A 27,374-nucleotide genomic window follows, 5' to 3' on the forward strand; every position below is an offset into this window, starting at 1 on the left:
ATGGGAATTGGTATTCTGCCTGTTACTTAATGCCAAGGCAATTTTACCCTAGCTATGTTGAAGGTGTGATACAATGAAAGTGTACCGTGATATAGTTGCAGGCAGAGACAGGTAAATTAGGGAACTGAATAAAAGTATAAATCCCTTGTAGGTTAGCTTTCTGGGATATCGCGCATTGCTGGAAACATGGTGCATGATTCACTTTGCTGAATTTAATCATGACTAAATTCAAGTGCTACTGCAAGTTTTTGAGTCCTGGATTGATACAGACTTTTCTGACATCATAAACAACTTCTGTTGGTACTTTCTGGAGCAGAAAATATGCAGCTGTGAAGCCTTGGGCATACAAAATATGTTTTAGGCCCTTTGGGTTTTCGATTTAAAAATATGAATTTACTAATCTGTAATTGTATTTTCTCTACATATTTTTTTTCCATGTACAGCTAGCACTATACAGATTCATTTTTAATTGTTATATGAATAAAACTCCTGAAAAATATAAATAAAATAATTCCTTGTCAAGCATATCTTGTTGGAACACACTGCCTACACTGAAATGTGGAGTTCAACATGTATGAACAAGATTTTTACTTATTTTTGTAACACATTTGACAGCTACAAAATAAGAGATCATGCTTCTGTGGAAAGGCACTAAAATGGCAGTAATGAAAAGCTGGCAGTGGCCTGGCATCAAATTGCTCTTTACTAGTCAATACTGGAACATCTGAAAAAAAGTTGAGTGTAACACCTCTCTATCAAAGATCTATTTGTGCATCTTCATCTGTATGTTCTGTTCTTTCCAATGACAGTTTAGTATCTGCACAGAGATGTTGCCTTTATTATTAGGCATTACCTCAGATAAAACACTACCTGCTAATATGCCTGAAATATTCTAGGCTTTACAGATCAGTTCTATCACTAATAAAAGGAATTAAAAAAAAAAAATCAGCAGATGAATCATTATTTTTCCTTTTTTAAGTGGGAATAAAAGAAAAGAGATTACAATTTGTGTGTGCTCTCTCCAAGGACTTCTCTCAGGCTGGCCATGTACCTTTTCTTTGTCTTTGCTTGTTCTGTCTGTTAGGTACAGCTGCTCACAGGGCCATTGACAAGGAGGAAGATGGCCACAAGATAGTACACTGCTGCAAATGAAAAGCCTCTGTATGATGCAGTGATGTCTGCTGTTAGCTGAGTGTAAATTTGTCCTCCTCTAAACCTCTTTAGGTGGTTTTGTTTAATGGTGCCTTACCTCTTTCTGGCTGTCCACGAGGACAGTGACGGTATGCAAAGCAAGTTGAATCACATCTTTAAGCTGTTTTTCCTACTTTTGAGCAACTTCATTTTGAGGGGAAAACAACAGTTAGCTATTTTAATGATTTTCAAATAGAGCCGGCTAGATAATGTCAAAGATTGTCACAATAAATTACACAGCAGCCAATATAAAAAATAATTATTTCGAAACCAATACCTAAGCTTAATTATCAATACTATTCCCAGACTTCAGTGAGTAATGAAACAACATGAAAAATTGAGGATTGTGAGGAGAAATCAAATTTCTGTCATTGATTAATTCAATAGGCTTTGCTTGCAGACTAGAGCAATATACAAAAAAGTTTTTCACCCAATTTTAGTTCATGAGAGACTCTTCCTCTTCTGTGGGAAGTGCTCTGAGAAACCATGTGCCTTGATGGGTTTGGTCTCGAAGTCAAAGCAATGCATTTGTTAGAAAAATACCCTGTATTACACTGATATTGGTCAGCTCCTTATTATAGATGAGAGCTGTGCTAGTTTTGGCTGGAGTAGAGCTCATTTTCTTGCTGGTAGCTAGTATGGGGCTGTGTTTGGAAATTCAGCAGGAAACAGTGTTGGTAGTACAGGATATCTTCATTACTACTGATCAGATCTTAGAGAGTCAAGGCCTTTTCTGCCTCACCCCAGCAGCGAGTGGCTGGGGGGGCACAAGGAGTCGGGAGGGGACACAGCCGGGACAGCCGACCCCGACTGACCCCAGGGCTATCCCACACCGTACGGCGTCAGGCTCAGCAGACAGAGCTGGGGGAAGGTTGGCTGGGGGGGCCACTGCACAGGGACTGACTGGGCCTCAGTTGGTTGGTGATGAGAAACTGGTTTCATATGCATCATTTGTCTGTCTTGGGTTTTATTTCTCTGTTATTTTCCTTTTAATTCCAAATTTTGTTATTATTACTGATATTGTTATTATTTTAGTTCAGTTATTAAGCTGTTCTTATCTCAACCCGTGAGTTTTCTCACTTTTACCTTTCCAATTCTCTCCTCCCTCCATCCTTCTGGAGGGAGGGGGAGTGGGTGAGTGGCTGTGTGGTTCTTAGTTTCTGGCTGGGGTTAAACCATGACAAGAGCACAGGTGGCAGTCATTAGAGAAATGTATGTGGCTCTGCCAGGCTTTCATGAAAAAGGATATCAAACGAAAAGTTGCTTTTTAAGTGAAAATACAGAGTTTATCTACCACTAGTGAGAAACTAACACTGGGAGAAAAACTCTGCACAGCAAAAGAAAAACAGTTCTACGAATTTCATATCTATAAATTTTCCAAGCAGTAGTAGGAATTAGCCAAGACATGGCCACCCACATGATTGGCATTTTAAAAAAGTAAGGTAGTGGTTTGTACCAAATTGCTGTGGTAAGATGTTAATGTTTGAAACCTGGAACAGATCTCCAGTTCCAACTTTGCCTTTGCAACCTTGTATAGTTAAGTCACTCATGCTACGTACTTATGTTTTTTTTTAATTTGCCACAGAGTTTATATATTCATGTGTGTGTGAAGGATCTGATTGCTTTGCAGAATTGTGAAATATAAGGATGTTGGATATCAGAAGCATGTGTCCTGAGAAAATGCTTTCCACCATGCCTGTTAGACAACAGGGCTGTGTGTTCAGAAAACTAGTATTGCTATTGTCACAAGGCTAATACATCTTCAGTGAATGAACGTTCTTTAGAAGATGTCATGGTTTAAAATTTTGTATGCATTGGCAATAATGCTTCTGGATTGAATGCAAACACAAAAGGGAAATGTTAGGCTGTTATCCATATTTCTCTATTTTGTGGCACACAGCTGAACAACAAAAATGGTGGATGTGACCTCAAAAAAAAATTATTTCAGTAACAGTAGCAGGGGGTTTGCAACTCTCTTTACAAATAATTTTTTCTACTTGTTCACTCAGGCCAGGACGGAGGGGGTGGCATGTTCAAAATGTGGTCAGCCAATTCAAAATCCCTTTCCCGCCTGATTGCCACATCCTGTGTCAGTGAATTTCAGCATCTAGTTATGTTAAATGTAATACCTCCTTTTGTTTTTAACCTGATACCTAATAATTTCATCTGATGCACTCTACTTGTATATTCACATAGAGAATATAACTAACAACCTTATTCTTCCTGTTGCTGATGGTTTTATAGACTCCTCTAAAATCATCCCTTGATCATAGCTTTTATCTCTAAACCGGATAGCACAATCTTAGTCTACTTAGTTTTCCTCATGTAAAAGATATTCTCTACCTTCTACTGTTTCCAAATGTGTTTGGAGAAATATTTTATTATTTTGCTTATTAATATAATGCTTGTAAAGCTGCTGTCAGAGCAGAGGTGCTTGCTTGTACATAAAATAGGTGATCCAAGGTTATGTCAGTGCCAGTATTCTTGCATTATGCTCTGCCCTTCTGGCCTGTTTTCCTCTTGCAAAGTGCCAGTTCATATAGGTGTGGACAACATGATATCATGTACAAAATCAATCAATCTCACACACATGTGCGCACATAAATTTGGTGGTTTCTTGTGATATCGTAGCTTCAATGCACAAACTATACTTCAGTGTCAAGCCAAAAAAGATTGCATTTTATTTCATTAAATAGGTTGTTTAGTAGTGAAGTGACTAGCTACTTGTCTGTTAAAATTGTATTTCATTCATCATCAGTTCTTTATCTGCTTGTTTATTATCTAGGTCTCTACTGCAATTTTTACCTGGGTGCTGTTGCATGCAATTATATTTCCAGAACAGGGAATATATTTCTGTTACTTGTGATGATGGATTTTCATTGGATGTTATAAATAAACCTTTTGATGACCTAAATTATTCTTTCCTATGTGCATTGACCTTCTGTGATTTGTTTTGCTGAGTAGATTTAGTGTGAAAGCATGGAAAAAATCCATGTTTTTCTGAGACTATTTTTTGAGTCTTTTGTTGCTAAGATCAAAAGATTTATTACTAGGGATCATACTATAAGAAATTATCACTAAATGTTTGAAAAGGCTTCTCTGAAGAATCGTACTTACCATTTAAGTAGAACTATTTCATTAGAAGTTAGAGAATCTTTTAATAAGGTCAAGTATGCATTTTTTAATGCTATTCAAATAATGCTTATATTATTCTCGTTCTTCTGTCTGTTGTTATGCCATCTTTTATTAGTGCCTTGGTTTTTCCTACTGTATACTCCCCAGTCTCCTTCATATTACCCTTTTGCTCTGCTCCTTCATTATCAATGATATCCACACTCTAAATTTCCCATGTAAAGTTCTCTACAGAAGATAACTTTGTGTCAACTGGGGTTTTAACCTAGCCCTGATAATGAAACCATCCTTCCTCATTGTTTGTAATGCTGGATATTCTACTGCAGTAGGTGTGCATTAGTGTTTATGCACATCTTTTACATGTTCATGTTGTCCAGTGTTGAGTGTAATTATCACTTTCTAGGCTGAAATGCTCTACTGTGGGGTTTCTATCTTATTTATTATTTATTTTGAGTGAACTGACTGTAAATTGATTAAAATGTCTGGTGTAGGTGTGGAGGGTGCAGTGATCTAGGTTGTTGAGAAGTTGCGTAATTGAAGAATGAGTGGCACGTAGGTGATATCTAATAACACATACTTCTGGAATTCAGGTTTTATTGTAGGAAAATTTTTATGAAGTCATAATAGATTTTGGATTTACCCTTGGTGCTACAGAGAGGCTGAGATATACATTAGCTGTAAAACTGCAAGGGGAAATTTTGAACTGTTCATTTCATATAGTTGTCCAAGAACTAAACATCTAAGTGAGAGTGAGAATTACCTTTACAGACTCCTTATATATTCTTGTTATTTGTTTGTAGTTTTCACAGCTCTCATTGAGTTTGCTTCCTGGTGAGAACTGATACTTACTTTACAAGGAATTTAGTAGTGGTATCATCCATGAAATCTCAGCAGCTCAGAAGGACATACTCCAAGAACAACATGTAAATCCTAATGCTACAACTTGAGCTAAAAAAAGTTTTCAAATAGAAATATCACATAGCACAAACACAGAGAAGAAAAAATGAGATATTTTAATGTGTATATTGACCTCTGGATACTAAGGAGAGCTAATGTGTAAAGATCTTTAAGTCCACCAGTGATAGGTAGTTACGAATGGGGTGTAAAACACAGCATCTGTTTAACATAGTAGAACACTGCCAAACTGTTAAGGACAAATAACTTCCCTGCTCTAGTCTGGAATATACCGAACAGCTTGAGCCAAAGAACAATCAGTTTATTGGCAGGGGGTGGAAAAATGTACTTGGCTTTCCCCTCGTATAAATAAATAGCTGAGAGGAATATAGCGACATGGATAAAGAAAAACAAACAACACACACACACACACACACACCCCGTATTAAGAGTTGCATTGATTTATATCCATGGGGATTGAGAGTAGTTTAATCTCTCTAATATCTAATGGTATCTAAAAATGAGACTGATTCTGAATGTGTAAAAAAACCCCAAACCACTCTTGGAATAGGTTAGTTTAGTTGCAGTTGCTACCCACACTTGGATGCACTGAAAAAATGGGAAATTATGTGCACATGGCCACCCAGTGAAGAGGCTAGAAAATTGGCAGCTCTGACATCAAGTGAGAGGAAGATGGTGATTAACACCACATGTCATACTAAAAGAGTGGTTTTGCTTTCAGGATGAATCACAGGACAACAATGTGCAACTTGCCTTTTACCCAATGAGAGAGAGATGAAAGGAATAAGAGAAAGTGAAGAGCTGGTGAATATTGCAAGGACAGAAAATAGCTACTAAACTTTTGAGGGGTTTTTACTCCTTGCTGACATAGGGTGAAGACTTCTAGTGTTCATTTAGTTTAGTCTTGAAACTTGTCAGTTTTCCCTGAAATAAATAACTTACATGCTGCTGTCTTGAGAAACAAATAAAAATGGTCTTGGTAATAGATTAATCATAAAAGTTCTACTTTGTAAGGAGGTTATTGTACTAGGACAATTTTGATAATGGAGTATTGACATTTCATCTTTTTCTTCACAAATATGGTGGCATTTCTTCTCCAAATAGAAATATCTATACATTGCAAAAGCAAAGTTGATATGTCTCTATATATGCACCTGAGTTATCTGTAAAGCTCTCCTCCCCCTTTTATAGATGCCTTTTCCCCTTTGACTGAATTATTCATTGATCTTCTCTATCCATGCAATGTTTTTTCTACAAATATCTCTGGATTGTTTTTGGCAGATCCTAGGATCATAAGATAAATGACATTGGAAGGGACCTCAGAAGGTTGCTAGTTCAACCTCCTGCTCAACACAGGATCAACTATGAGATCAAAGCAGGTTGCAGAGAGCTTTATCCGGTCTGGTCTTGAAAGCCTCCAAGGATGGTGATGGAAAAACCTCTCTGGGAAATCTGTTTCACTGCTTGGTTGTCTTCATGACATGTCTCTGTTTTTTCAACTTACACCCAATGTCTCCCATCAAGCACCTCTGTAAGGTCCCTGGCTCCATCCTCTTGACAGCCTTCTCAAAGAATATTTTGTATATTCCTTCAAATTTAAAAAACAGCAATCAGGGTTCTTCTGACCTAGCCCTAGCTTATAGCTATTATACCTCTCTCCTGTGTTGTGCAGTTGACTTTTCTACTGTCTGTCGCTTCTAGTAAGCATAAGTCTTAAAAACAGTTTTACTGCTTTACACTTCTTTTAATCTTGTTTGAAGTACCTGGCACTTTGCACGCTCTACGAAAAACCCAAAACACTGCAGCCTGAACAAAGGTGTTGCAATAATTTCTAGACTGCTCTTCTACCTGCATTGTCTTCCTTTCTGACCAGTGACTCAAGTTGGTTACACTGATGCTTGTGCAGTGGTGCCTGATTTTAGCTTAAAGAGCATTTGAGCATGTGTCAGGCCTAGCTCAGGCATATTTTCAATTGGGCATTTACTATTATTTACTTCTGTGCTACCTGATGAACCTACCATAAGCTTGTGATGAATTGTGTGCAATAGTAGGGCAAAAAACCTCTAGACAAAAAGAGCATTAACTGATAGGGAGGACTTCCATGTTTTGCTATGTTGCCACACAGACGAGGGCAAGTCATAGAAATGTCTTGCCCAAGGTCACGCAGGTGAGAGTTGAACCTAGCTCCTTAGTGATGCAAATACTGCAGCCATTCCATGTTGCCCCTGTACTCTTCTGCCACCTATTCAGGCTGCTTGTTGCTGAATGAGCATTTTGATGAGTTTTTCAGGGTGTAACTTTCAGCAGTTTTGTCTGTGTGCTGATGTGAGAGAAACTGAGACTAGTGGGGTGGTGTAGCCATCTCCTTTCAACTTCCACTTCTGAAACTTTGCAAATTACTGTGCTATTTCATGGCTTCTAGTCAGGGTCTTAAAATCACTGTTTAAAAACCTCAGAGAGGAACCATCAGAAGAATATCTGTTGTATGAAAAATAAGCTCGTGTGACAAAGAATCTAGTATTTAATTTTTCTCTCTGTTGTCTAATTATTGCTGTTCTCTTCCAAAGGTCTTGTATTCTGTGCATGTTGAGATAGCAGGAAGTCATACAATATTGATGGTGTTTTCCTTTTTCTTAGCATAGAAATTAAAAATAGTATAAATCAGGCAATAGCAATATTCAAATGGGGTAATGTCTTTTAAACATTCCCAGCAGCAAACTATAACAGTAAAGGTTAGGGCTACGCATGATTCAATAACAAACTGCTTTCCACATATGTATTACAACTGAAATCAAGAAACTATCTAAGCAGAGGCCAGGATATCTCAGGGATGTCTGTTAAAATAATGAAACAAAAGGGTGGATCACAAGATTAGTAATGACATAAAGAATCTTTTTTTCTCTGTTTATTATGGCAGAAATTTGTTACTATCTGACAGATGTTTGGCTCTTTGTTCAATAAACTGATGGGTCTGGCTGGTGACTTGTGGGCAGCAGTCCACACCAGGCAGCTGGCACTCCCTGACAATCATTCAGTAAGGCCAGGTTTTGTATGGGTGTAGAAGTGCAGTGCTACCCTCACACTTCAATCTGTCCCCTTGTGGCTGTGATTGATGCAATTTGGCTATCAGAGTTGTGGAGGCAGCTTGCACTGCTACTGCGTATGCTGTACTTGTGTCTGCTCTAATGGAGTGGTTCAATTTCTGTGGTTTGGCATCTTTCTCAAGCACAATAAAAATTCCTTTAATGTGCCACATGTGCACTTTTACTTAATTACCAAAAGAGTATTTCTCAAAAAAAAAAAAAAAAAAAAAAAATTATTAACTGAGTTCTCCTATAGAGTGGGAAAGCAGCTGGTAATTGCTCACAAAAGTGAAAGGGCATTTTTTTTTTTTTTTTAAAAAAAAAAAACCTGAAATCTGCCAAAACTGTCTACTGCTCTAATCGTTGGGACATAATATAGTGTCATGCAGAGATGCCTATACTTGCTTTGCCATTTTGGCAAGGTACTTCTCAAAAGGATTAATGAACCTGGACTAAGGAGTACATTAAGTCAGGTCTGTTACTTTACTGGCTGGCATGCTTAGGGTATCTCTGCATAGTGTTACATTATGGGGTACTGACAGAGCATGATAATACATCTGAAGAATAACTTTTTGCCAGACCAGACTCTTAGTCCTCTTGTGGCTCAGTTTGATTTGATGTTCCACTGCAATGGATCAGAGTTACTCAGTGTGTGATAACCTGCTTGAACTTTGGAAATCTGAATGTTTTCACCTTGCTTTTAACTCTGGTGTGAGATCTTCTGCACGTGACCAGCCAAGTATCAAAGAGAGATCAGCTGCAGAAAGCCCTTTTTCTTGAATATATTGAATGTGTCTGGCCTCCCTGCCCTTGTAAGTTTATATTTCAGACGTTTGCCTTACAATTCCAATATGTCTAAAGTAAATAGCGGGAAAAACCTTCAACCATACCATCCCAAAATTATCCCAGCCCTTCTCCAAACCAGCCTGTGTAGCACCCAGCAGTACTCCTAGGAAACCCAGAGAAAGCATTCCACAACTGTTAAACCTGAACCATACAGCAGATAGGCACTGGCAATAAACATCTCCCACTTCTCATATTATAAAGAGAACTTTCCTGAAAACAGGAAATGTGGTTTCAAAAAATAGTTCTTAGAGTTTTGAAATATGAACTTGCCTATACCACACAGGAACCCTGGACTACAAATATTGTGGAGCTGCTTCTGTTTTAAATCACAATGTTAATTCTTGACTGGAAAAAGCTCAATCTTTTCCAATTAAACCTCTTCTGAAAACCAAAAATTTCTTTAACAAACTTAAAAAAATATCTTGTAGTAATGCTAGTGAAGGATGATAGTCTGTGAAAGCTACTGTTTAATAAGATATAAAATCAATACTGCATGAACTGATGGACATTTAAGATCCATTTGATAGTTTTTATACCCTCGGTAGTTTTTAATCTGAGTCTGAATATCACCCCATACTATGCAGTTACAGTAAAATATATCTATCTAAATTCTCCCTGAGTGATAAGTGGACATATTTTTTTCCTTCACAGCAATCCTGAAAATGTAGATTGTGGTAATGTTGAGAGCTGTCAATCTGCTTTGTGGTCTGCCTGGGGTAGGTGAAGTGAATCCACTGTAAGGTATATTAGGCTTATGAGCTATTTCTAAAATGGAAGCTGTTCTATAAATGTTTTAGGCATAATTAGGCTATATTGGAAGAGAACTCCCTATGGAAATAAGCACAGAGCCTAGATGGCTGGTGCAGGGTTTCCAAGGTGTTACCTGCCACAGACACATAAAAGGTATAAAGAGCTCAGTGAGTTATAAAGGTAGGTGAGATGAGCTGTTTATCCTAGTAAGGTGATATGGCTTGCAAAGGGAGAAAGAAAGGAGATTTGCTCTGGTGATACATTTGCTATTTGCTGGCAATGAATATTTGATTGTAAAATTGTCAACATGTTAAAGCTAATCTTCCTAACCCTTTACAAAGACTTGGGAAGCTAATAGGAGAGGGAAGGAGAAAACACTTAGAAATAAATATTTCTAGCAGCACCTATTTCAGCTTGGTTTTGCAGTATTTGTGGGAAAAGAAGAGTGGGCTCAAATAGCTGGATGCAGGTATATTTATGGCTTGTTAGCTTTATCAAACCAACCTGATATGGATGAAAGATGCCCAATGGAAACATGATTTACTGCAGAGGTAAAAAGAAATTGTAGGTAGAAAGAGTAATGTCTTACCCTCTTTCCAGATAATAGTAGTCTGTTTTAGCTAAAAGGAAAGTACTTTTGTTGGATACAAACCAAAAGGAAAACCAAGACTTAATTTAATTTACCTGCTGTAAGAATCTTCTATACAATTTTATTGCAGGACTCTAGTATCTTCCTCAAGTAGGAATGGACAGTGGAGTGGGAGTGCGTAATTGTAGGGATCTAAAATGTTGGCTGCCAGGTGTCATGAGAGTGCACTTCTGTTGAACAGGTTTTGACATGGTGCTAGTTAGGAGTTTGGAAGAAAGCCATTTTTGGAGCTAATATAAAACATATGTGAAGTGGAAAGCAAATTTAGTGCAGGAGGTAAGTCACTGCTTTGGCTAAGGAGATGAGCAGACTAATCTTTCACCCAGCTAAGGTGTTGGGTTTTTTTTAAGCAAGTGTCTGTATACATACACTGTGGTTGTATTTAAATAGAGCCATAAATTCTTTGCTTGTTATATGACATTATTTGGGAAACTTAATCCATCTTATTTGGCTGATAAAAAGCTGAGCAAATGATTAGGTGCTGAGAATAGTTAATCACCTCTTCATGTTTACCATGGTGAATGGTTGATCATGCCTCAGACTTTTCCTGTCCCCTTGAGATGGAATCGTAGTTTCTTTATCCTTAAAACATGGCCATTTTTTAAATGAATAGTTTTGACTGATATTTGAAGTGCTTTGAAGGAAGTACGAAGCTGGAAAGGACTAGAGAAGTGCAAACTGTTATTACTATTATACTTCAGCTGAAATTAAATTTTGCTCTCTCTAGAAAGAAAATCTGCCAAAGTTAATATTAAATATGGTATCAGTAATTTATTTAAGAAATGTATATGAACCACAAAACCCATGCAATAGAAATGGTCAGGTGTTGAAGTCTGCATAATTTAGCCTTTATAAATCTTTACATTTTAAAGAAACCAACAGATTCATCATTAGTTTTTGAATGATGTACAGAACATTCCTTCCCCCCTTCCATCTGTTTCGGAAGATTATCTTTTTTCTTGCCTTTTTTTTTTTTTTTTTCCCCTTCAGAGTAAAAATGCTAAGTAATCCTGAAGACAGGAACTGTATTTATAGTCCCCCAGTTAACTCACCGAGAGAAGCATTAATGCAAATCAGTTTATGCCTTTTAAAGAATGCTGCAACCATGTGATGCCTTTCTCAGGCATGAAAGATAAGGTATATCAAATTTAGAGGCTTTTGATACAGGTATACCCTCTTAAACAAAAACCTTTGCAGTTATGAAATGAGAAGTATTCAGTAAGGAAAAATAAAAGTGTTAGATTTATGTTAGCTAATAAGCGTGTATTTTAGGGGGGGGAAAAAGCTAATATAAACCTGCTAGACTATCCCCAACTCCTGATAATCACATCATTTGTGTAAAGTCTATGCTGCCATTTGTTAATATGGTTGCTATGGCAACTGAAAACCTACATCTCTTCAAGGTAAAATCAGAAGTGCAGTGAATGTGGAAACACAAAAACTGACTTTACACATGCACAAATGCGTGCTTTGTCTCTTCTGCCTCTTTTCACAATAGACAATGACTAAACCTTTTCTCTTTATTTTGTTTTCCATTCTGACACTGGGAAGGGTAATTGTGAGTATCGAGTAGTAAAACGTGAAACCCACCGGGGGACTGAGAGACTACTACCTGCTGGACTGCCAGCAATTTCTTCGACAGATGGTATCAGGTCTCAAAAGAGTCTAATTGGCTTATCATAGCCAATGCACATGTTACAAGTGCTTAGATAAAGCCAGAAAATACACATTAGCCTGATGACTTGATTTTGAAGCTGTGCTTTTAAAGAAAAATATAGGCAAGACAGTACTACCCTATTTGAAAGAGCTGGATTAGAGCCTTTCTGAGCCTGCAATCCTTTGCTGGAGTCCTAACACAAATTGCTAAAAACATCTGTGATCAATCTTACAAGCTGGCACATCCTGTGGGTTTGCATGGGAAACTCTGTGCTGTTCCTACTATAGGTGTGTTAGCCTGTTGCATCACTGGTAAACTGCCAAAGTCTAGGTGACTTCATAGGAGCTCTCTCAAAAGATCCCTCTGAGGTAAATGTGTCTTTTATGGGTATTTCTAAGGAGCATCCATTAGAAGATCTTGGCACATGTAACATTTAAGTACTACAACTGTGATCCTCTGACTGGCACGTGCACAGGGAAGGACTAGGCTGCTGAGCTGGCTAAGGAAGTGACAGGTGAAAAGCAGCTCCTAGTAAGGTCTGGACTGGGGAAATCGATCAGATCAGCTTGCTCTACTTCAGCAGGGAATTTAGCTCAATGTGGCAGAATAAAAAAATCTGGTACACAGCTCGTCCCTGTGAACACGAAATAGGACCGATGTAAGGAAGGTTGGCATATCACATTGCCTAATTATCCTTCCTCGCTAAATTCCCATATATATATGTGAAATATATACTTTTATATAAATATATGAAAAAGGATAATTAATGTTCAATCACTTGGACTATTTTTTTTAAAGCTAAATTCAAACACAGAGGCACAAATCTCATGGGAGTTGTCAGGGAAGATCAGCTAATGTTTCTAAAGGATTGTCATGTTGTCATGATCTGTAAAATATTCATGATTCATATACTGTAGTTTAAGGAAAGTCATGGAATTTGGGAAATTGTAATATTCTGGGAAGTAGTCTGCTGTAGTCTTGTTAATGAGCTATATCTGTCAGTTTTAATGAGCACAAGGACTTTTCCCTGTTTCTTTCCCCAGGACTTGTCAACAAAGTAAGTCTGTTGCTGTTGGTAGGGTTTTCTGAGTTTTTCAGTTTTATTGCAAGGCTGCTATTGAATATCCAGCATTAAGAAAAATAACTAAAACTGTCTTTCATTATAATGTTTTTTTTTTCCTTTTCTCTCTTTTTTTTTCTTTTGTCCATTTACTCATGATTCTCTAGATAGCAGAGGTGGTTCTCTAGATGCCAAATGAAGCCGTTCAGTGTCTGTCTGTGAAACAGCACTGACTTCACAGCTTGTCAGTATTCCTTCTAGACTTTTCACCCACTACAATTTGCCAGAAGGTGATTCTGGCAAATTTTTCAAGAGGCTGCTTAGTTAAGCTGGTTAGCAAAATCTGCCTTAGCCATAAAAATAAGCCATTCATTTATGTGTTGTGTAGTCTTCACATTTTCAAAAATCATTGTCCTGGATTGAAACTGCTTTTTTCTATTTCAGGAGCTCCAGAATGTGTGTGTCCTCAATGGGAAGCCTAACTTAAAAACAATAACAATAACAAACAAAAACCACCAGAAAAGCTAATTGTCTCCATTTGACATATAATATGCCATCCAGGAAAAAGTAGCAAACATTAAAACACACACCAAAAAAAAAAAGAAAAAAAAAAAAAAAAACAAAAAAGCCAAACAAGACTCTTGTCAGTTTTTTACAAACTTGCAAATGCAAGAGGATAAAAACCTGAATTTTAAAGAATCTATGGAGTTGTCATGTACAGACCATATAGGGAGAATAATTCTGAATCTAAAAACAAAATTAAAATAATTTTCCCCCTGTGCAGTTACTGCAAGATTTGAAGGCCGGAAACCTTCAAATGAGCGTGGGCACAGAGATCCTGCATTGGATGGCAAAAGGAAATTATTCTGTGGAGAATGACTTTCAGAGATTCATTGGATTCATGTAGTTGCTGTTAACATACTGTGAACAAGGGCACAGAAGGTGCTTTTGTTGATTTACACAATGAGATTATGGAAGAGTAGAGATTATAGAAAGGGAGCAGACCCAGGAACCCATAGAGTATCATTTGTTGAGCATGATACTGAAACAGAACTGCTTACAAATCCTTATTCTGTTCCACAGTTCCTTGTAGGGCTAGGCACAGATGCACACATCTTTTGCAACATTTGCTGCCTGCTTATGAGATAGCATTGTTTGTGACTCTCCAGGACCTGGTCAGCAGTCTGTATAAGAAGTAATATTATGATGTTTGTCATGCTTAGATTTTGTGTTATGTTTCAGTTTACAAGTTGTTTTCAATTTGAACTTTGTTTTTCCAGTTGCTATTGTCTTAGAAAGTTACAAAAATGTGAGTATATATCAATTAGCTGCAGTGTTCTTAAATTACTTCTTGTATGAAACCATGAGGTTTGCAGTTAGTTAAGAACTTGTGTAGGTCCACTCTTCCGGAAAGAAACGTATGCCAAAAGGTTTCTCTGAACTATTTATATATAGGGAGAGTAAGCAGTCTACAGAAACCGATAAAGTGGCACCCTGTGTTTCCAAAGTAGCAAGCAACTAGAGTTTGATTAAAATTGATACTGGATTCAGCAAATCAGAGAGTTCTTACCTAGCACAATCTATAAAATTAATCAGCCACAAAATACCACATGCACATTGGCAAGTTCTTCATCCAAGAAGTTTTAGAAAATATGCACAACTGGCACTTCAGTTCCCCAGCACAAATGAGAACAATATGCTTCGCAGCAGTTTGTCACAAAACAGCATGCATATTAACAATTCATTACTCATTAAGACTACCACTTGTGCAGTAAATGCACATATGTATGATGCTATTCCTGAGAGTGCTGCTTCATTGTATGGATTGGTTATGGCGTCCATTGTCACTTAGAGTCCCCTCCACAAGTAAATGCTTGTTTCTGGTTTCACAGATGCTATTTGGAGGGCAGCAGGGTGTAAGCCTGCACGGTTTGTTGCAATAGCTTAAAGGCATCAGCATCAATGTTGCAAGTGCCCATTGTATCGCCCTTGGAGAATTCTAAGGAAAGTAGTGCAATTATTCATTTGAATTTTAAGTTATATGGTAAAACTTCAAAAACTATGGCAGGACAGGCTAGATGAGTTCCTCCATCAGTCGGCATCCCAGTAGAGACCTGGCTGGGAACAAAGTTCCTAGTCAATGATCATATGAAAATAAGGTATGTGTTTCTCTAGTTGCAAAAAGCCATATCTCTTCAAAGCACTGTTGTTAGGACTCTCATTAGTGCTTCCCAGACTGGTATTCATAAACCTTCTTTCGATGTGCTGTACAAGCTCTGCAGGAGGATGGAGTAGTACTCCTTGCAATTTTCAGCTCCAGCTAAACAGTCTTCACAATAGTGTTAGAAATCACCATCCCAGGTTGCTCCAGGCCAGTAGCCCATGACCTTATTTCCCAACCTCTCATTTACTAACCATGAACCAATATCAATATTAGATGGCTTGGGGAAGATAGTTTACAGACTTTTATATTGGATGAGGCTTTCTGTTGTCATACTGGGATGCCAAAGGAATGGGACAAATTTTTTGTCCAGGTCTGTAATAAGTTCAGGCTGGGTTATTTCATGCGAAGCTTCTGGACTATGTCTACAACCCAACAAAATCCTACATTGCACTAATTGACCTACTCCTCAGGTACTCAGGGAAATTCTGTCAAAGAGTTGTCAAAATCTGTTTTATAACCTTCTTGGCAATTTCCAACATCCTTACACATTGCTGCAATCCCCAAAAGGGCTTTCCTGGACTGTTTGTGTAGTAGATGCTTCTCTGGACATCCTTCTGAATTGCTGCATATTCTGGCTGCAATCAGCAGGATCTCCCTTAGTCCATACGCCCAGGCCTCTGGAGAGGGATGCACAGGCGTTCTGACCTTAGTGAGACTGAGCAGTGAGGTGGATAGGTATACTGCAATTCAGAATTTTACTGTTGTTCAGACAAGTTTATAATAAAATATTGTTAAATAGTCCTGCAAGACTGAGAAGGTAGTGACGAGAGATGTTTTCTGTGTAGCCTCCTTCCTCTTTGCTCCAGTCTAGTCCTTTTGCTCAGATGCTTCTTTAAGTCAAGGTCAGTTTGTTCATTACTAGAAAGCAACATTTCCTTTTCCCCAGAGTTTAGTTTCTCAGACTCAGATAGACTGCATTGTAAGACAGTAGATTGTTAGAACTGATTTTAGAAAATTATTGTTCAAGATCATTGTTTAGTATGTTCCAAGGTTGCTACATCATACTTTTTTATAATTACCATTTCCACTTCACCAATGTATTTTGAATGTTTGGGTGGTTTGAATAGAAGTAAGTTTTGGTTTCATGTGTTGTTTTTTTTATTTTTTTTTTCTTCCATTCTCCCCTCTCCCCCTAAAAAAAGCACCATTTCATCTGGAAATTTAATTTAGAAACCAATTACAGTAGATAACTAAGTCTTATACTGAATGCCTGTTAAGTATAGAGTGTAATCATTTGTCTAAACAGTGTTGCATGTTTTGACTTTAAACAATTTGGCCCTCATAGTTAATTTATAAGTTCTCATTTGTGCTCGGGCTTCAAATGAGTGTTAGCAGATGTTGGCAAGAGGAAGGATCTAACCACTGTGCAAATTTGTGGCCCATACTTGGTGACTTCTAGTAAGATATATCATTACCCTCAAGAATTCTTGATAAAAATCACTCCTTCTCTTTCCGGTTCGGTCAGCAGAACATTGAATCTAATTTTATAGCAGTGCTGACCTAATTTTAGGAAACTAAGTTCCTGTGGGACCTGTATTACTCCCTAGTCTATTTTCTGCAAGCCCCTCTTACAAGGGAATATCTGAGGCTTGCCTTTAAGTCTAAAAACTTAACCAAAGGCCACACCTACAGTTGTTTTCAGGTAGACTCTTGTTTGCATGAGATGTATCCTGTTGTAACCTTTCCTTTAAGGCTTTGTTTAGGCAGTGGTTATTGTGGTTTATTGCTGCTTGTGGTCACAGTAAGGGATCAAGCACAAAGGGAAATCAAATTATCTGAATTCCTTTCAATCAAATACATTTCCCAATCATGCTTATTTTGAATGCTAGTATTCAAGCCTGCTTGAGTATCTCTCATTATGATGTGAAAGTTTATGCCTAGAAATCATAAATTAAATACATTATAGCTAACTAAACAGATTGTTTCTAGGAAAGGCAAGTGATTTCATTCACTCATATCCTTATTTATTGCACATACATTTATCCAAATGGGTGGGGGGGGATATCTTCTTCAGTCATTTTTCCTGGATCACAGACAATACCTTCTTTTTTTAAAACAGTGATGAATCTTACAGCAACAGCTGGGGAACAGAGTGAGCTGAAAGAAATAAAGTTTTCCTTTCAGGGAAGCTAAGCACACCATTCCTGCTTCCCTTTGACACAGCGAAATACCATTGTTCGGCTATTGCATACACACTTTTCCTGTTTTAATGTACCTGACTTGTCACTGTTGAATAGTATCCATTGTCTGTGATAAGCTGTGAATAGGGGATGATGAAGTGGTGGCTTCCTGGAAAGGAGAAGAATTAATCTTCACAATTCCCCATCCCTTATAAAAGGCCTTCTGACAATTTGAAAACTGACAAGTGTGAGCGTTGTTAAAATTCATGCAGCTTGGAAAAAGGCCCTGTTGGGTTGTCCATTTAAGCACATTTTTAGGCTGGAAGCTTTTACTAGCTAGTTACAAATATATTGATTTTTGAAAATAAATTATTGACCTTTAAAACCCTGGAGTCAGCTGCTGCCTGGCTTATTGGAGACATTTGGTTATTTATATTCACAGAGGCCTAGGTAAGAGCTGGCATTTTTGAGTCAGACCCTAAGCAGTGATCAAAAGTGAGGGGTGGGTGATGAAAGAACTGTATTTACATTAAGTATAATTACACAAGACTGACTGCAGAAGGCTGAGATACTGCTTGCAGGACATCGGTCTACTGTGCAGAGCAGGGGACCATAAACTTTGTTTCCTCACTTCTTCCACCCCCTCTCTGGGACAATTCTGATACTATCTGCAATTTGAAAAAGTTCATTTATTCTCTTCTGTGCCTGTCTCACATGTGCTGTTGTAACAGTAATATTTTGTTTTAGTAATATTAGGCCCTACCTTCGAAGCAGTTTAGTACTCACAGAGATGGGTGTGATTGTAGGTTTCTGAATGAGGGCTGAATGCATGTACCACTAATTGTTGTATCTACCAGAGAAGGACTGGGCTATTTCTAATGTGTCTTTTTGTATTTACATTTTCACCTCAGAAAATAAATTATTTCCTAAGTTCACCCAGAGAAACAATTTTCTGGTTGTCAAAACATAAAAGAAGCAGTATATGAATGGGATATTAGTTACTGTGAGTTAACACTACAGATCTGACGATAAAAACAGTGCTGTTATTTAGCAGCTATAGATTGATGATAGATTAAATAATTATATTGGGTTGTTTTTCTATTGATTTCTCTTGTGGTTCTCCTTACTTAAAATGCTCAGTTAATATCACAGAATTTCTCATCCCCAGCAGCTTAAATGGCACAGAAGGCTTGGCTCTGGCATATCAAAGATGTTCGGCAGAAAGAGGTTGTCATGATTTGGCATGGCTCTGAGTCACAACAGATGAAAATTAACCCTACTTAGTTCTACAGCTTTTCATTTTTGTACTAGTGGTATAGTAGCACCCATATTTTTTCCCTTCGTTATTTCTTTCTTCAGCACACTACAGATATCTACTATTTAATTGTTTTTGAGGAGATGTTCAGACTACATTCTTTTTATTTCAGTGGTGGTTCCTAGGTTTTTTTTGTTTTGTGCATCACAAAATCCTCTGTCCCATGCCTCCACCACCTACAAGACTCTGATCCTTCTGGATGCCCAACATTGTGTACTGGCAGTAGGAGACTAAACAGCAGCATAGATTCTGCTGTTTTGACAATTTATGGATGCTGAACTGTCCAACAGAAGGATCAGAATTCATGTTCCCTATCCCACGGCCACAGAGAAAATCCTTTTGTCCTGCAGTGTTTCAGAATGATGATTGACAAGACTGCAAAAGATGTTGAATTGATTTTGTAATGTACTATAAACTAATATCATAGTGACGACCATCTTTTGCTATGGTATCTGTTCTCTAACACCACCAACTCCCACACCCCTCCCTCCCCAGCAGACACTATCCCTGCTTCCATTGCACAAGGATTGTGAGCTGAAGGTGCAGATGCTACATCACAAGGTTTGGATCTAAAGATATATGTTTTAGTTCCTGCCCACAGTATGGACCATAGGACAACCCTGGGTTTGGGGGAGCTTACATCTGTAATATCACCTATATATTCTATTTTCCATTTCATTTAATTCCATTTGTATTTGGTTTCTTTTTCTTTTGTATTCATTTGTATCTTAATCCTTATTTCTTTACTGATTCTTCCTTAAATCCATTACAAATATGGGAAATATTGAGAGTAAATGAGGGGAGCGAATACTTTTTGTCTTCCCCTTTTCCTTCCCTCTCATTTCTTTCCTCCATTTTCCCATCAGCTCTATCATTCCCTTTCTCCCTCAGCTGTGTTCACTTTATTCATTAGCAGAAGCATTGCTGCAAATGGATTTTCAAGGAGGCAGTAGGAAGCACAGAGAATGGATGAGAGAACTGACGAGTTTTCTCTGTCAGTAAATCCTACCATGGTGCTGCATGGGGATATTAGTCTCTCCTAGTCCTGTTTTCTCCTACAGCATAAAAGCCATCCTTTAATTTTTTGAATCCTTTATGGCATGCATGCATTTGGCTCCAGAGAACTTTATACACTCCCTTCACAAGAAAATGCACAAAGAGAGTTAATGTTTACATTTACCTTTTGAGGTGCAGCACTGATAAACTTTTGATTAATGCTAAACCTAGCAGTATTTCCTCTTTCCCCAATATGGTATCTAGGAACAATATGCTGAAGAAAAGTACACAATTTAGGGAGGGAGGGGGGTGAGGGGGGGAAGTAATAATGTGATGTTATTGCAATTCTCTTGAGACTTCTGGAATTATTAATAACTTTTTTTTAATAGCAAGTGGTAGAAGTACCTGTCATCTGTGTTGAATTGTAGCTCATGTTCTGTAATCACTTTCCCTTTCTTTTTTAGTTTGTCTTAGCTTCCTGTGAGAAATGCATTTTGAAATTAAATTGCCAATCCTAGCGTGAATGTGTTGCAAGGTAGGGGGCTTTAGATTAGCTGGTTTGAGTTATATGCAAGGAGCAGAAGGGAATGATCCCACCGTTCTGATCAACAGTTGTAACTCCTGCACTTGCAGCCTGTATTATAATTTTCAAGATCTGAAACTATTTTTAGAACAATGGACTTATCTATACAACATACTAGGCTTGACACAGATAAAATTGGATGAAATTACAGTGTTACTCTGGTATGTTGGAAGTCAGACTCAACTTTTCAGTGGTCCCATTTGGCTTTAGTATATATGGATGTTTCTGTTATTTTTTTTCTTTTTTTTTGTCAGATATCAAACTTCATTGCAAGCACAAATATCGAACTTAATTATTTTCAACTCTTGAGGTTTCAAACCCATTAGACAGCAGAGAGGCTCAGTAATTGTTTTATTACTAATACTGAAAATGTAATAATACTAGTGGCAACAGAGGACAGTGAGCAAAACAATGAGAAAAATGTAAAGGCATAAATAGCATCACTAAAGCTGTTTCACAAAAGATAAACACGATTGTCAGGTTAATATTTCAGACCACAGACAACAGTTTTAATTAACTCTTTCTTCCATTTCCCTGGTGAAGAAACGAGCTCTAGAGTTAATTGGCTTTCTTGGAAATACAAGGCTTTCTGTATTGTTTCCTTTTCTTTCAAATCAGTTACCAGCTATAATGAAGTTAACAACTATAATGTAGCAGACGCTTTCTCCAGTTCCTGGTAATATACAGATTGTCTTTCTTCAGCCTAATATTTTTGTCAGTTCCCAGTTCTGTTCTGCCCTGGTCTCCAAGGGCGGTAGATGGGGTATGCACAGTTCTTGGTGCCTCCTGGCAGGATATAGCATTGCTCTGCTGCACACCACTGCAGTGGTGTCCCCAAGAAGGAAGGCTGAACTGTGTCCTGGTACAGCAGGGTCTTATGTGTTTTATGACCTGAATGGTGTCCTGGAGTTTTATGGGATAATTTCTGATTTACTACACATTCAGTATAGTAGGCATGATAGAGTGGTGATAGTGAAGTTGTGAGGATGTGGTTGTAAGCAAGGCAGTTTTTAGGTGCTTTAGGAACTGAAGAAATGCTAGTCTGCTTAAAGCTTCCATGTTTTAATCTGTTTACCTGAGGATGCCTATTTAAATTATTATTTCTGCCTCCAACCTTGCCTCAGAGATGATCAGATGTGATTTGTGAAGCTGCAGTTGTATTTCTGTTTTGAGAGTGGTTATTTGCCTTTTTAGTATCTGGAACTCTTATGGTGTTATACATGCACATGTATGTATACACAGCACACAGGTTCATATGATTTTTGAGTATTTTATCATTTTAAATTTAATGACAGGACTTGTAGGACCTAGAAAAGAAACTTGAGTCTTTTCATTGCAAAAGACGGAAAGAACTCTGTAATGGAGTGTTATATACCTCAGTTGCTGTTTCCACCACACGCTTTCTTTGTGCCCTTTTACATCTTGATGCACTGGTCTTGTCCCGTAAAATTCCAGTATCTCTGCAGCATGCAAATTTGTCCTTTGCTACATGGCTTCAAGTTTTGTGTGGATACCGGCTCCAAGCTTCCTTATAAACCAACAGTCTTGGTAATTCTGTTAGTAAGACCTGCTCCTGGATGGCTTTTACTCTGGTTGCTTTACCTTGTGGATCATGGTATTGTCCTCTGTGTAACCTGTGCATCACTTGGATGGTACACGCTTTGCTAAACGTTACCCAACATTGCTGGTGCCCTCAGGAATAAGAACATTTCTCTCAAATACACACCATTAACATGACAAGGTTGGGAAAGACACAAGGACAAATAGGAAGGAAAAGCTACACAAAGCTTGTTGAGTATAGGCAAAAATTCAGATTATGCCTAAGATAAATTTCAGATGTGTCATCCACTGGAACTGCTCTAGAGAGTCTTTCTCTTTGCTTTCACAAGTGTTTCCCTTTGAACTGTTACTAGTTTATCCACACAGGTTTTCTCTAATGCAGCATTCCTAAACTAGCCAATAACTCAATAATGAAATTGCCTCAAAAACTAAAGGGAATACATGCCTAGCATACTTCATAATATACTTCCTCATAATTTTGGAAATTTTAATTACAGTCAAAGGAAAATTAAACAAGCAAGCTGATACTGAGTGAAAAGACTTTTCACATACTAATGAAATTAACAAGAACAAAAAAAGTATTTTTCTGTTGTTGCATTTGTTGAAAGACATCAGTTTTCACAAGTCCAAATTATATGACAGAGTTCAAAAGTATGGGAAAAGCTACTTTGTGGTGAACACAGTACTGTTTTTATTTTGCTTGAGCAAGAAAGAACTAAAATGGTGCATTGGAAACTGCACCATCTGTGGGTTTTTTCTAGGAGAAAATATAAAGCACTGTTTAGAATAAATAAAGAAATAATACAGATTTTAATGAACAAGGCATTAGTCCTTTCCAAATAATTAAATCGAAACTAAAAATTGCTGACATTATTTTAAAAAAGAGTCTGTGAAAATTCCGTTGTCATTGAAATGGATATATTACCTTGTATTTATATTAGGTTCTGACACTACTTTCACACATGTATCCTGAGATACACTACACATTTCTTACATACTCCTTTATGGTTTAGTTGGTTGTACTCTTCACTGGTGTAGGTGGTCTAAGGTTCAAATTTTATTGCACTGAAAATGTTACAAAAGCACGGTCAAGTTTGTTGAACAATACAAAAATTGGAGGCCGAAAAAGCAATAGTATCTCTCTGACAGATTCATTCAATCCTAACTTACAAGATGTTTCAAACCAGGACTTCTTTACTCTGAGCAAAGAAACATGCTCTCAGCAGAGGGTAATGTCTAAGGCTTGGATGCCTGTTTTGCATATCATACTTGCCTTACCTTCATCCCTATGAACATCCTTGATCTTAGACTAAGATTAGATTTGATCTTAATTGGTGAGGCTATGTTACAAGAAGTCCCTGGAAAGCAATATAGCAAGTGTGCGAAATGTCCCCTGTTCTAAAACTAGTGCCTGTGTACAGTTCAACTTAAAATACCACTTTAATGAATAGAACTGTTCAAAACGTTACCTGTAGGTACTGTTTGTTTACCTTTTAACAAAGTACTGTGCAATGAGGAGGAGGTAGTCTTGACTGTTCAGTGTGCAATGAATAGAGCTACAGCTGCCTGAGTTGCAGTGACATTAACAGTGAACCATGAAAGTGGCTAAGTGTGTTTGTTGCAGCGGAGAATAAAATTTCAGCCATCTTTGTATGCCTGTGTGCAGAAGAGTATGGTTTATCAAGTAGTTGGGATGAATTTTATACCTTTCTAGAGGTTGTTATCAAGAGCTACTATGTTCCTTATGTGTAAAACCTTGTTGATTTGATTAGAGCTCTTCATCTTTGGATGGGGTTTTACTTTCAAATGAAATCTATAGAAATAAATGAGAACTGAAGTGAAGCAGCTTCTATTTAAGCTGATTTTCTGAGCTGAAGAACTTGACTGAACCTTCATCTTTCTAAATTAAATCAGTTACAAGACTAAATCCACTTAACTAACCACAGCAAAACTTTTGCCTTTCCTGACTTCAGTTTATGGAGGTGAACTGGCAAGAGTGACATGACACTCAGCACTGAGGGGATCCCTGGCCACCCATCACAGCAGCTGCCTGACTCCAGTTAGCTGGTGTGTGGCTAATCTTTTTAGGCTCAATCAGAGCTCTGGAGTTGAGCATCTCTGTGTCTTAGGGATGTTTACTACTGATTCTAGTGTAGCAGCGATGTGTCTTATGCCCCTTGAGCATGCAGTTACATTGATAGTGGATTCTCTATTTGCAGTGAGATAGGTAGGACAGTAGGTAAAACTGCACTAGCTGCTGTCTAGCAGTAAGACTAATTTCCCTATTCCTGTCCTTCCAGCCCACCAGTAACTGAATGGCCCAAGAGCCTGTTCATAGCTAAACAGCTTTGGAAGGGCTTGCTTCCTTCTCTTAGTGAAAATATTACATCAGAACTGAAGCTTCACAGGAAGGCCAGTGATAACCCCATAAAACCCATACAAATCTTATCGCCTGGACTGTTGCCAGACCATTTTTTCAACAGTGATATTAAATGCCATACTTTTCCTTAATAATTCATGTTGCAACAAAGAAGCCTCAAATTAAAGCATGTGCTTCTCCTTTACAAACAGCTCCTTGCACATGTGCTGACTTTGCAGCTGCTTCCTGCAGTCTTGGACTTCTGTAATTAGGACAACCGGCGAGCCCAGCTAATGATATTAAACTGACTGGTCCACAAGTCTAGAATGTCATTTATCTCAAGGGTTTAATTTGCTGAGTATGGGGCAGCACAATTCAAGGGTTGCATGTGTGATGGATGTAACTTGATTTTTTTAGCTCTTGTTGCCAAGTTACAATAAACTGTTATCACCATAGATCGCCTTCATTTAAATGGGCGAAGATTCCACCTGAAAAGAGCCATACTGATGAAAACTGATAATATACTGATGTCTCTGAAGAGATGAAAATAAAACAGAAAGAGCCAACTTGTTAACAGAATAATTTTGTATTCTAGACATTAGCCAGACAGGCTCAAAAATAGCTGTTCAGACCCCAGAGATTATGACATGTGCTGCAGTAGCAAATGACTAAGACCTTGCATATATTAAATAGCTACTAATTTAAAAATAAATAGCATGAATATTATCAAGTGCTTAAAGACAGAATCACAACGATCTGTTGTTTGAACTGCACTTTAGAGTTACTTTCCCAGGAAAAAAACTGATACCCCTGCAGTCAGATATCATATCTAATGCAAAGAAAAAAGGTAAATGAAAAAAAAAAAAAAAAAAAAAGTACTGAAGTCTCTGCAATTGTCCAAAGGATAAGAAATAATCTTAAAGCATAATACTGGTAAACCCTTTCCACTTCTATCAAGTGGAAAAATGTACCATATTCTGACGGAAAATGAGGTAGAATCCATACTGACAAGTTAAGCCATTGTCCTACCTCTTCCTGAAGATCTGTAAGAAAGTCTTTTAAATTCTCTGAGATAAGAATCTGTTTTCCCCTAATCTATTTAAAAGATTGCATGGAGGAGCAATAACTCAGGGGAGTGTTTATTACTGCCATCTTTGAGTTCACTCCAAAAATATTCATGCTAGGTCAACAGAGTGTGGGTCTTGCTGACTACCTGGAAGCTGAGTGGTGTTCAGTGTCAACAGCTGATACCTGTTTGGTCATCTCTGTAGATGTGATTGATGTGGGACATGTCATCGTCTTTGAGTAGAGATCCCTTTTCATAGCAATGATGTCAGGGCAGTTCTTTGTGGGTTTAAAACTCAACTCTTAATAAACTGATTGCCAATACACAGGAGGTCTGACCAATAGAACATGTGAGACATTGCAGAAAAAATACTGTATAAGAAACATAGGTACATCTAGTTACAGTTACAACATTTTCCACAGTACAGAGAACATGTAAAACAACCCAAATGTCTTCAATGCAGTTAGACCAGTAAAGATCCAAAGGTAAGATGGTGCGATTCTGCAATGTGCACTGTCTAGTCTGATACTCTACAGATTTAGAAAAACATGATGCTGGGTTAATTTTAAAGGTGTCACCCTCTCAAATCGGTCATTTGGTAAAAGGCATTGGACTGACAGAAATGAAGCTGCAGACGTTCAATGAAATCTTTTCATTAAAACCACAGCTAAAAACTGTCAATCAGCCCCAGCAGAAATCTGCTGAGGTAACTCTGCTCGAAGCACTGTACCTCCTCAGAAAATGGAAGAAGGGGAATTTGCCAGGATTTCAGAACTGGGCGAAGCAGCTTCTCCCTTCTGCTTTAAATTGCCGTGCCAGAGACACGCACTGGCTCTGCAGAAGCCCTCCCGCCCCACCGAATTTTCGCTCCACGGCAGGAGGAGGGCAGGGAGGGGGGCAGGCGGGAGCCGCCGTGCCGCGCGGCCCGCGCCCCGGCGCGGTGCTGGTGGCGGTGCTGCCGGCGGGCGGCCGGACCGCGCCGGCACGGGCCTGTGGGAACCCCCCAGAGGGAGGGGAAATGACAGGGAAGCGTTTCTGCGGACTGTGGAATTTCAACTCGTTAAAGTGGTGAAACAACCGCCGTGGGAATGAATCCCGCACGGAGCCCGTGGCGGGAGCCTGATGCGCTACGTTCCCGGCGGCAGAACACAAAAGCCGGAGCATTTAGCAATATTGAGAACCTTCTTGTTATTCCCAGGAGCAGGTGCTGGCGCTGCCGTAAAAGTTGCGTTCAGGGGAGGAAACGCAGTCTCTAGGCTCTCCGTGGACCTGGCGTCCCTCCCCGCGGGCGTAGCCGGGTGGCACGCCCAGGGTTCGCGCCAGAAAGGCCCCACTGGTGGCACGGAGGGCCGGGCGCTGGGCACCCACCGCGCCGGGGCCAGCGCCAGCTTTTGTACACAGCCTGGCACCCTCAAAGCGTCGGGCGGCTTCGGGGGTTAAAAAAAAAAAAAAAAAAAAAAAGGACTTTTAAATCTCTTACCTTGGTCTAGCCCAGTGTAGCTTTTGGGTTGTTCTCCGTCCACTACCAGAAAAAGAGAGATGAGTGCCAGATTCCAGTGAGTCATCCTAAACGGGAGAGTGGGCTCACGCCTCGCACCGGCTGCTGGCGGCCTCCGCGCTCTGACAGCTGCCGGCTGGCCGGGGAGCGAGCGCGTCCCATTCCGCAGCCCGCGGCGGGGGGAGAGGGGAGGGCAGCGCCGGCGGGGGCGGCAGAGGCAGGAACGTACCATGTGGCTGCCGCCCCCCGGCTCCGCCGGCTGCTCGGCCCCGCTACGTAAAAAGTTACTTTTTAATGTGGGATGGGCGCTCTGGGTCTAAACCCCCCCCCCCCATCCCTGCCCTCGCCTCAGTCTGTGCGCAGGGGAAGC

At 38.9% G+C, this 27,374-nt stretch overlaps 1 protein-coding gene across 2 annotated transcripts in view; it reads right to left on the reverse strand.

The window, feature by feature from the left end:
- The window catches only part of RASGEF1A (RasGEF domain family member 1A), a 174,889-nt gene extending 147,576 nt beyond the window's left edge, over positions 1–27,313 (reverse strand). For both annotated transcript variants that reach the window (XM_032981980.2, XM_032981978.2), the window contains exon 1: positions 26,987–27,313. The gene's annotated coding sequence lies outside the window, so the exon portion shown is untranslated. The remainder of the gene's footprint in view (positions 1–26,986) is intronic.
- Positions 27,314–27,374: the final 61 nt, after the last annotated feature.

The sequence above is a fragment of the Tyto alba genome, unplaced genomic scaffold, assembly GCF_018691265.1.
Source record: "Tyto alba isolate M040663 unplaced genomic scaffold, T.alba_DEE_v4.0 Super-Scaffold_1, whole genome shotgun sequence".
Lineage (NCBI taxonomy): Eukaryota > Metazoa > Chordata > Aves > Strigiformes > Tytonidae > Tyto > Tyto alba.